Source organism: Capsicum annuum, chromosome 4 (genome assembly GCF_002878395.1).
Source record: "Capsicum annuum cultivar UCD-10X-F1 chromosome 4, UCD10Xv1.1, whole genome shotgun sequence".
NCBI lineage: Eukaryota > Viridiplantae > Streptophyta > Magnoliopsida > Solanales > Solanaceae > Capsicum > Capsicum annuum.
Window position 1 is genome coordinate 62,867,914 of NC_061114.1, and position 11,189 is coordinate 62,879,102.

At 27.9% G+C, this 11,189-nt stretch overlaps 1 long non-coding RNA gene across 1 annotated transcript; it reads left to right on the top strand.

Annotated features, from left to right (window-relative positions):
- Positions 1-4,827: 4,827 nt before the first annotated feature.
- LOC124897869 lies at positions 4,828-6,113 on the top strand. Its single transcript, XR_007054814.1, has 2 exons — positions 4,828-5,237; positions 5,685-6,113. It is a non-coding gene; the product is annotated as an uncharacterized LOC124897869 (long non-coding RNA).
- The last annotated feature ends 5,076 nt before the right edge of the window (positions 6,114-11,189 follow it).

Consider the following 11,189-nt stretch of genomic DNA (forward strand, 5'->3'; position numbering starts at 1 on the left):
TAACAATTATAAGTAATAATTCATAATTTATCAAATTTGCGTAACATAGAAGCGAAATACTTGTACGATCAACACTTATGTATCACTCTTTTTGATTCGACACATATGAACTATATGCATGATTTTTATAATCGGTCGATATTTATTAGTTCTAAAGTGTGTTGAGTTGTCGCTATTGAAATATTTCATAAATTACGTTTAAAAAATATTTAAAATAAATTTTAATTTTATTTAAATATAATAATTAAAAAATAATTAATTGGAGGTTAATTTAGTAATATATATAAGTAAAGACCTGCAATTTATCAAATTGGCGTACATAAAGACGAAAGACTTGTATGATCAACACTCATATCTCACTCTATTTGGTTCGACAGATGTGAACTATGTGTCTGGTTTCTATAATATGACGGTATTTATCAGGTCTAAAGTACGTTGAGTTGTCGTTATTGCAATATCTTACAAATTATGTCTGAGAATTATTTGAATATATATTTCAATATTATTTAAACATAATACTTAAAAAATAATTATTAGAGATCATTTTAATAACAAATATAAGTAATGATTTATAATTTATCAAATCGGCATAACATAGAGGCGTAAGACTTGTGGATCAACACTTGTGTCTCGCTCTTTTTTGTTTGATAAATATGAGCTATATGAATGATTTTTATAATGTATCGATATTTACCAGTTCTAAAGTGTCGTGAGTTGTCGTTATTGAAATATTTCACAAATTATGTTTATAAGTTATTCAAATATATAGTTAAATTTTATTTTAACATAATTATTAAAAAATAATTAATTAGAGGCCGTCTTACTAACAAATATAAGTAATAATTCATAATTTATCAAATTTGTGTAACATAGAAGCGGAATACTTGTACGATCAACACTTATGTATCACTCTTTTTGGTTCGACACATATGAACTACATGTATGATTTTTATAATTTATCGATATTTACCAGCTTTAAATTGTATTGAGTTGTCATTATTGAAATATTTCATAAATTATGTTTAAAAAATATTTAAAATAAAATTTAATTTTATTTAAATATAATAATTAAAACCCCCAGACCCCACTGTGTAGAAATACACTGGGCTTGTTGTTGTTGTTGTTGTATAATAATTAAAAACTAATTTATTAGAGGTTAACTTCGTAATATATATAAGTAAAGACCTACAATTTATCAAATTGACGTACATAAAGGCGAAAGACTTGTATGATCAACACTCATATCTCACTCTATTTGGTTCAACAGATGTGAACTATGTGCTTGATTTCTATAATATGACGATGTTTATCAGGACTAAAGTACATTGAGTTGTCGTTATTGCAATATCTTACAAATTATGTATGAGAATTATTTGAATATATATTTCAATTTCATTTAAACATAATACTTAAAAAATAATTATTAGAGGTCATTTTAATAACAAATATAAGTAATGATTTACAATTTATCAAATCGGCGTCGCATAGAGGCGTAAGACTTGTGGATCAACACTTGTGTCTCGCTAAGACTTGTGGATCAACACTTGTGTTTCGCTCTTTTTTGTTTGACAAATATGAGCTATATTAATAATTTTTATTATGTATCGATATTTACCAGTTCTAAAGTGTCATGAGTTGTCGTTATTGAAATATTTCACAAATTACGTTTATAAATTATTCAAATAAATAGTTTAATTTTATTTAACATAACTATTAAAAAATAATTAATGAGAGGCAGTCTTACTAACAAATATAAGTAATAATTTATAATTTATCAAATTTGCATAACATAGAAGCGAAATACTTATACGATCAACACTTATGTATCACTCTTTTTGGTTCGACACATATGAATTATATGCATGATTTTTATAATCTATCAATATTTACCAGTTCTAAAGTGTGTTGAGTTGTCGTTATTGAAATATTTCACAAATTATGTTTAAAAAATATTTAAAATAAAATTTTATTTTATTTTAAATATAGTAATTAAAAAATAATTAATTGGATTATTTGTTATCGTGTGAGAGCCTTCCCCGTTAGGAGTTCAGCAACAAAATCTAAGAAAAAATCTAAGTGAAAAATGTCTTGTATGAGACTTTAATGATCTTTAATTGTATTGACAGTAAAGAATTCCAAGAAGCTTATTTTTCAATCTCTGTATAATTAAACTATACATATTCCAGCCTAAGAATTTGTGTTGAAATTAAATTGTAATATAGGGAATAAAAGTGCTTTAATTACCTTGACTTAAAAATAAAAAAGAAATTTTATCTATTTGAAAGAAAAGGGTAATATAGTCTTTTTATTTTTGTGATCAAATTTGGGTTAAATTTTTGTGACCATTTATCACTATTTATTTATTTCAAATTCTCAAATATTTTGTTATAAATAAAAAGAAAATCCAAACACGAGTGGAAGTCTTAATTTGCCCCAACATAAGACAGTTGTAACCAAAAAAAAATAAAATTACGACATTTTTTTTTTTTTCATATATTTTAAGATTCATTTTTCATATACACAAGCAAAAAAGGAAACTTTCCAACAATAATTTGCCATATATTTTGGTCTTATCATTTATTGTAGGATTCTTTAATTTTTAATAAATAATTAATAATTACAGGAAAAAAAAATAAAGGATGATTTTGTCTAAAGAAGAATCTTTTAATGAAAGGTAAAATGTTCAAACAACTTTTCTAAGGTCATTCACTTTTTTAATATACTAGCTTAAAGTATGTGTATTACACGTGTGTATTACGTCAAATAATATATTATTAAAATTTTAATCATCGTCGTAGATAATCTTGTTGAAATCCCAAAGAGAAAAATGAGTTCATAGACCCTCCCAAATCTTTAATTAAAAAAAGAGATAAGTGAGTCCCACAATCTTATTAAATTAAAAAAATAAAATTGCTTGAACAATTGGGACAGTTGTTCGATAACTGCATTAGTTGTCTCAACAACTTCGCACAGTTGTTGAACAACTTCGCAAAGTTATCGAATAATTTTGCAAAGTTGTCGAATAATTTTACATAATTGTTGAACAACTTTGCGCAATTATCGAACAACTTTAATAGGTTTTAAACAATTTCGCAAAATTATCGAACAACTATTAAAGTTGTTCAACAACTGAACAAAATTATTGGAACGAAAATATTTTTAAAAAAATGAAATTTTTTTTATCACTTTCACTTAATTTTTAAAATTTGAATGACCCTTATTTAATTGAAAAACTTGTTTGTCTCACACTTCATTCTCATATGCCAGTCAACTTGGGACATGCCCTAATCAATTGTACAACACTTCGGGAATATACTAATTACAAAATTCCTTTTTGTCATCAATCAAATTACTTCAGCAATCCCAAAAAGGCACTCAATTATGTCACACGAAGCCAAAACATTAGCTTCGCGAACCCTGTCGCCATTTGATCCAAAACTTCAAGTGGCACAAAATTTTATTAATTACAAATTTTTAAGAATAAAAGGCACAATATTTTACTCTCTCCATTTCATATTAGTTGACTTTTATTGATTTGATACATTTATTAAAAAAATATTAATTAGAGATTTATTTTATTAAATTAATTTTATTAATTATGCTTTAAAAATATAAATTTGAGTAAATACATTTTATTTAGTCATTTAATAATAATGATAGTTTAGAAAAACATAATAAAATTCTCTTGATTTCATTAAATAAACAACTAAATTGAAATAAATATTCTTAGAAAAAGGGTCAACTAAAACAAAACGGAGGGAGTATTTGATATCATTCTCCATACGACTCTTATCTCTCACATGTGGTCCACCTATGATTCTCCACCACCAAAAGTTAATTTGAGGATTGTATAAAATATGATTCTCCACCACCAAAAGTTAATTTGAGGATTGTATAAAATAATACATAGGTTTTCTTATAATTAATTTATATACATTATTAATACTCGCATAACTCTAATCAGCTACTAAATAACCTCTTAAATTATATTTTCTTTATTTAATAATAAATAAATTATTAGATTTTGATACACAGATTAAGGAAAAAATATTAAAAATATAGATTTAATACAATTTTTCATTTTTATTTCAAAAAAAAAAATGCTGACCTTTTAATATCTTTTCAAAAGTTAATTAATTGTCAAATCATAAGGGTAAATTTAAAAAAAAAATCAATGATTTACTTATTTTGAAATACAAATAAATACCTCAATAATTCAGTTATTCCAAAGCGGAGGAAGTACATTATCTTTCCTGGAGTGTACGATATTTAAAACCAAATAAAAGTGAATTTTTTAAGTATTAAACTAAACAGGGATTTTGCTCTTATCTGCGAACTGACTTTGTTTCCAATTTGTCATTTTCCTTCTTCAGGTAGTATTGTTATTGACGCAAGTATTGGCCACCTTACTTCCCTATCATTCATCATGATATCGCAAATGAAATTCCAATCCATCTACAGAAGTTGCAATATTGCATTCACTACACTGTTGGGTATGTACGCAACATAAATTAAGCGGACTTTTTATTTTGAGATAATGGATCAAAATCTTCCTAAATTTATCATTTCAACTTAATTTAGCACTTAAATTTAACATGTTTATTTACCTCTTTTCATATCTTTAAAATAAATTAATTTAAACCCTAAATCTGACGTAGCATTTTTTTTTAAAAGAAAAAAAAACGTGTGATTTAATTTTAAAAAATAAATGATCCCACTTTTATATAATATATACATATATATATATATCCAAATCACACCCTTTCTTCTTCTATATATCAAAATTACACCCTTTCTTCTTCTATATATCAAAATTACATCCTTTCTTATCCTATATTCAAATCACACCTTTTCTTCTCCAAAGCTACCCACCCTCTCACCCTCACCCACACCCCCACATCCCCCGTACCTTGCACCCTTTTCTTTTATTTTTTTTCTTACATCTCCACCGTTACCCCCACTCCACACCCCTTTCTTTTATGGAAAAATTACGTAAACTAACAACCTTAAGACATTAATTACAATTAATAGCAATAGTTTCTCAAAATTACAACTAATAACAAAATATAGCAATATTTTACCTTTGTTAGGGAAAAGCGCATGACTTGAACTTTTCTTTTTATCCATCCCCTTTTCACGCTAATTTACCAAATCCAGTTCCCTCTAATCTTTAATTTTTTTTTCTCAAAAATCGTTTTTATCTGAGATCTTGATAAACATTGCATCCTTCAATTAAGGTAAGTTTATTTTAAAGTTAATGCAAGTTATATTTTTCATATAATTTTTTTTTTTCAAATTTTTCATTCTTCTTAGCCGATTTGGTCTGTTAGATTCTTTTTTGTGTGCGTTGAAATTTTTCGAAGTTTCGCTATAATGACACAATATGCAAATCGTAGTAGTTTCGGTATTCAACCGATGAATTTGGTTTCCGATGAACTACCATCGTTTAGGACAGATCTGTGTTGGAGAGAGATCTTTTGTTAGTTACATAGTTGTAGTGTACCTCGATTTTCTGATTGTAATTTGATGGGTTGATTATTTCAAATTGTTAGCTACTTAACACTGCACATATGTGTGAATTCTCAATTACGCATCTGTTACTCATCTTTGATTGTCTTTTGGTGTTTTTTCTTCATATGTCAGTTGGTGTTTTTTTCTTCATACTTTTTTCTTCTCCTTTGCAGCAGGATGGTCCAACTTAAATTTTGAAGTTCCCAGAAGATACCATCTACCCTGAAGAGGAGTTGTTCGATGTTGATAGTGCGTTGGATGATGATACATTCATGTCTATAGCATTTGAATAAGCTCTTTTTGCCTTGATTAGCCAATCAACAATTTATTCATTATATATATATAGAACATAGTAACTAATTCTGCACCATCAAGTTACTTGAGGGGAAACTCAATTTTTTCTTCATATGTTGTATTTGGTAGTCATTAGATTTTGAATGTGACGTGTAGTTCTTATTTATTGAAATGTATTTTTTACATACATAAGGCCATTTCAGTGAGCATATGTAATTCTAAAATACATATGACATTTGTGTAAGATATTTGTATTTATCACTAGCAAGGTTTTGTATATATATTTTTATATAGAAGTGCAATATGTATTCTAAAAATACATTTGTTATATAATTTGTATATGTGTTGTTATATTCTTTTCTTGTTAATTAAATTTGTACAATTCATGTATTCACAAAATACATATGTGTTTGTTGAAATATAATTGTAATATGTATTATGAAAATACATACAGTTTAGATATATGTTTTTATATTTACCGCTAAGAATTGTATTTGATGTTAAGTTGTATTTAGTAGTCATTAGATTTTTAATGTGATATGTAGTTCTTGTTTGTTGAAATGTACTTTTACATACATATTTGTATTTGTTATTCATCAATTGAAGAAAATTTTTGTGTTAAAAATGTTTTGATAACTTAGATATTGACTATTTATGTATTCACAAAATACATCTGATACATTTATGTATAGAATGTATAAACTAAATATTAGATGTATTTCATAAATAGTCATCAAAAGTTTGTATCAAAATTTAGAATCATAAAATAATCAATGAAAAAAAAATAATTGTTTCTGAACTGAATACATTTGTAAACTTATCATTTATTATATTTCCTACATGAACGCCTATTGTGATCTTTAAATCCACATGAACTACAATAATTTTTATTTTTCTTTCCGAACATATTTCTTCCCGATTTTCTACGATCCTTCTTTGCAGGTCTTCCAGAGGGTCGCTTATATTTTGGGGGCAAAACTATGTCCTCCAATATCTCCTGTGGAATCACCCAATCATCTTTGTGTGGTATAGAATAGATGAGAATATCATATGTTCTTCACACAATTTTTGATTTGTATATATCATAGCAATATGATTCCTTTTGAAAATTCTTGCTATCAAGTACTGCATAAGTATGCACACACGGTATCTCGTCGTATTGAAATGCATGGCAAGATTTTTTTTTCCTTAAGGCAACAATAAAATTTATCCTTGTCGTGTACTGTATAGATATATTCTGAGGCTGGTATAACCTGAAATTATTAAAATAAAATTAAAATTATAACAACAATTATTCATTTGACATTTGTAATTATTCCAGTTTAGCAATTGTATTTTACCAACTCTGCATAGGTATATTGCATGTCTCAATATGTATCTTTAGAAATATATGGCCTGTATATTTATTTATTTTTTAAAAAATAAATGCAGTCAAACACTTAAAATAGAGTGCATATGTATTTTTTAAATACATATAGCTGACAGCATATGTAAACGAAAATACATAAAAGTAACTACCAGTGATCACATAAACAGACTGCCTATGTATTTTACAAATACATATAGCTGGCAACATATGTAATGTTAAATACATATATAAAAGGGACTTATCGGTTCCATCCAAGATATAAGCAGCTACAAAAGTATTAGTATACAGTTTTCTGAGATGACTTGCATCAACGATTATTACAGGTCTACAATGTTCAAACCCTTTGATACAATAACTTATTAGCATATAGAAAACTTCAAAACGAATTTCAACAAGAACAAATTGTTTAATTGAAAACGAAAAAAAATACAAAATAAACTGTAACAATTGTATATCAATATTCAACCTACATAACGCGATGAAAAACTCTAATTTCTAAAAAAAATTATCGATCAAACCACTTTGTTCGAGAACTGATCAAATCATTGTTGTTACGATTTTTCCAGCGATTTTCACAAATATAGTTCGAAAATTTACAAATAAAATCATATTTGTTTATTGATACCTATATTTGCAGCATTGTCTTATCAAACTTTTCTCAAAACATTAGACGATGAACATAAATTTTGGAAACAGTCCTTTTTTTTTTTAAATTGATATGAATTGCATAATATGAAAAATATTTTTGAATTTTGAATTATGTTGCTGTAAAAATAATGGTTATGGTTAAAATAGAGTCATTAAAGGAAAAGGTATCTGTAAAAGGTTAAGAAATCTGTCAAATTAAATGTTCCTTAAATTAAGGAACCGTTTTTTTCATATTAAACTGAAACAGATTGGAGTTAAATTAGGAACAGAATCTTTAATTGTATATGTATTTAACTAGCGACAGTTTAATCAAATACAAAATACATATTGCTATTTTTTGCAATTTTGAAAGGTTGCTATAAAACTTACAATTAAGACTCTATAGTTGCTATTTCTGAAATTTTCCCTTCTTTTATTTTTTTCTCACACATTCACCTCTAATCCACCCCACCCCCACCTCCGCCCTTGGCAGCCCGCACCCCCACCTAATTCCCTTTCTCCTTCAAATCCATCATCTCCATTTTTATTAGATTTCATCAATTTTACAAGAAAAAAATATGTATAAAAAATTTGATTGTTGATGCAAGTTTTAATTTGAATAAACAAACAAATTTGGATATTTATAATTCATACTTCATAAAGATAAATTTGGATGTTTGATTTAATCCATAAATTTTAATTTTGTACCTAAATTTAGATGTATGGTTTGAATTTGATAAGCTTTGTTTCGTAATTCATCATTATGGATTTTGGGGTGGGGTGCGGGTTGCCAGAGGCGGGGGTAGGGGTGGCGGTGGAAGAAGAAATGAGGGTGGTAGGGCTTGAAGAAGAAAGAATAGGAGCAGGGTGGGCGGAGGGAGAGGGAGAGTTTTTTTTTTTTTTTTTTAATATTATATTATAAATAAATTAGTGAGGTCACTTTTTTTAAAATAAATTTTGATGTGGCGCTGATGTAGCGCTGATGAGGCACAAGTGTAATACATTCTCCGCAGTAAGAGTGGTGTTATTTTTTAAGGTAGTATATAATTACTTCAAAAAGATGGTAAGTAATTATCCGTAAAGTTTAAGTGTTTAAGTAAGTTGTTAGGACAAGTTTAGAAAATTTTGATGTATTATTTCTTTTATTTTTTATACCATGTGCATGTCAGATACTCCAAAATACACTAATTTGGAAGAATGTGATATATATTCATTGATATTTTTTGAACTTTGAGAGTCCGAGTTACATAGTTCCGTTTAACTCTTTACTCTATGGATCTCTCTTGACCTTTCCAGAAAGTCATCTTCAACCTTATAGGTTAACCTGACCTGTAAGATTGTGATGCATGGTAATAATATTCATTGCTTTCTGTTTCTGTCTTTGTTTCAATGTACCAAAAATTAACGTATATATTTTTTCATTAATAAACTATTTGCGGTGGATTCAGAATTTTCATTAAAAGACTCAAAAAATAAAGATATAGTATTTGATATTTGAATTTGAAACCTCAAAAGTGAATTTAGAACCCCTTGAACCACTAAGCCAACCTCTAATCTTATATTTAGGAGGTTCAAAATCTGATAATATATCACACATTAAATATTTAAATATCCATAAAAGAAGGCAAAGAAAAGATTTACATGACAACAATCAGAATGCACATGTATAGATATATTTTTGTATCATTCAAACCTAAAAAAATGTTATGCGATATTAAAATTGTACAAGAAAAATAAAGTGAAAAATCAAGCATACTCTAAATTGACGATGAATTAGAGCAGCCTCAACTCGTGATGACAAAGATTTTGAACTGGTTTAGGCTCAAGAGTCACAACTAAGGCATTTCACTAGACCTTCATTCAAAGAACTAAAACTGACCAACATAAAGTTGCATAAACAAAGTCATATAAACTTCATATTGGGACATTTAACAATCAGGTGTCAAACAAAGATGGAATCAAGGGCAAAAGAAAAGTACCAAGCTCTTATGGATAGTTGGAGTTCGTTGAAGACTAATCCTATAGAGGTGAAAGAGACAAGTCGGTGACAAACTCTATTAATAAATTGCATTAGGCTTTGGTAACTTGGATGAGACAATGTATCCTTCGATGCCAATTAGCCAGTCCACGAATTTAACATACCAATTATGAGGTCAACAACTCCTTCTCCCTCGACAACTTCATCACATTCTTCTCCAAAGGTCAGCAACCACTTTTTCCACTATACACAATATCAAATATAAATGTGGATCTCTTAAATTATTCAGAAACTTCATAACTATTTGAATTTGATAAAATCCTGCAAGAGAAATTAGTGATTATTTGGTGGATAGGGCAACGATGTCCTTCTTTGCAGAATACACGTCAAACAAATTTTATAAAAAATCCTAGAACTAATGAGTTTTATACTTTGAAAGATTCTGAAATTAAAAGAAAAATCAAATATTACGGTATCTAAACCTAAATGATAGAGACAACTAATAGTCCTAGCAATGGTATACTAACTCCTATTAATATATAATTTATCAATTAAAAAAAATTCAATTTATTACCCTCTGTTTGGATGGTTGTTTTCCATGGTATGGTATTGTATAGTTTTTAAGATAACCATGTTTGTTTTAATTGTTTCTTATAATGTATGGTATGATATGATTTAATTTCATGGTTTAATAACCATGAAAACCCCCCATTTTATGTAACCATCAATTTGGTGGTATCCCATGGTTTGCTTATTTTTATTTTTTTCAATTATACCCCATTAAACCATGAAAACCCCCCATTTTATGTAACCATCAATTTGGTGGTATCCCATGGTTTGCTTATTTTTTTTTTTCAATTATACCCCTCCTTACTTAATGTTATATAATCTTATTTTATCCTTCACCTTATATTATTTAACTCCACCTCTTACTCCGGCCCCAACCCCACCAGCCTCCCCCGTTCGACCTGACCCCACCCCCACCCATTTAAAAAAAAAAATATTTCAAAAACTTGTTCTTATTTGACCCTCATCCCCAACCCCCCCCCCCCCCCCAACCTACTAGCCCCTCTCCCCTAACCAGTTTTTTTTTTTTAAAAAAATTTATTTTTTAAAATTTTTAAAAAAAATTCTTACACCACCCCTACCCTCCTACTAGCTCCCACTCCCCCCACTCCCCCCCGACCCACCCCAAAAAAAAAGCCAAAATTTTTTAGAACTTTTTTCTTACCCCTATTCGGACCCCCTACTCCATAACCCCCACCCCCAAATATTTCTTTTAAAAAAATTAATTTCTTAACTCCACCATCCTTTATCATATACATTTTCATTATTTTGTGTTAAATATATACAAATGCTTTAAAAAAATAAATTCTACTTGTGTTATGAACACAAGAAAATAAGTAAGAA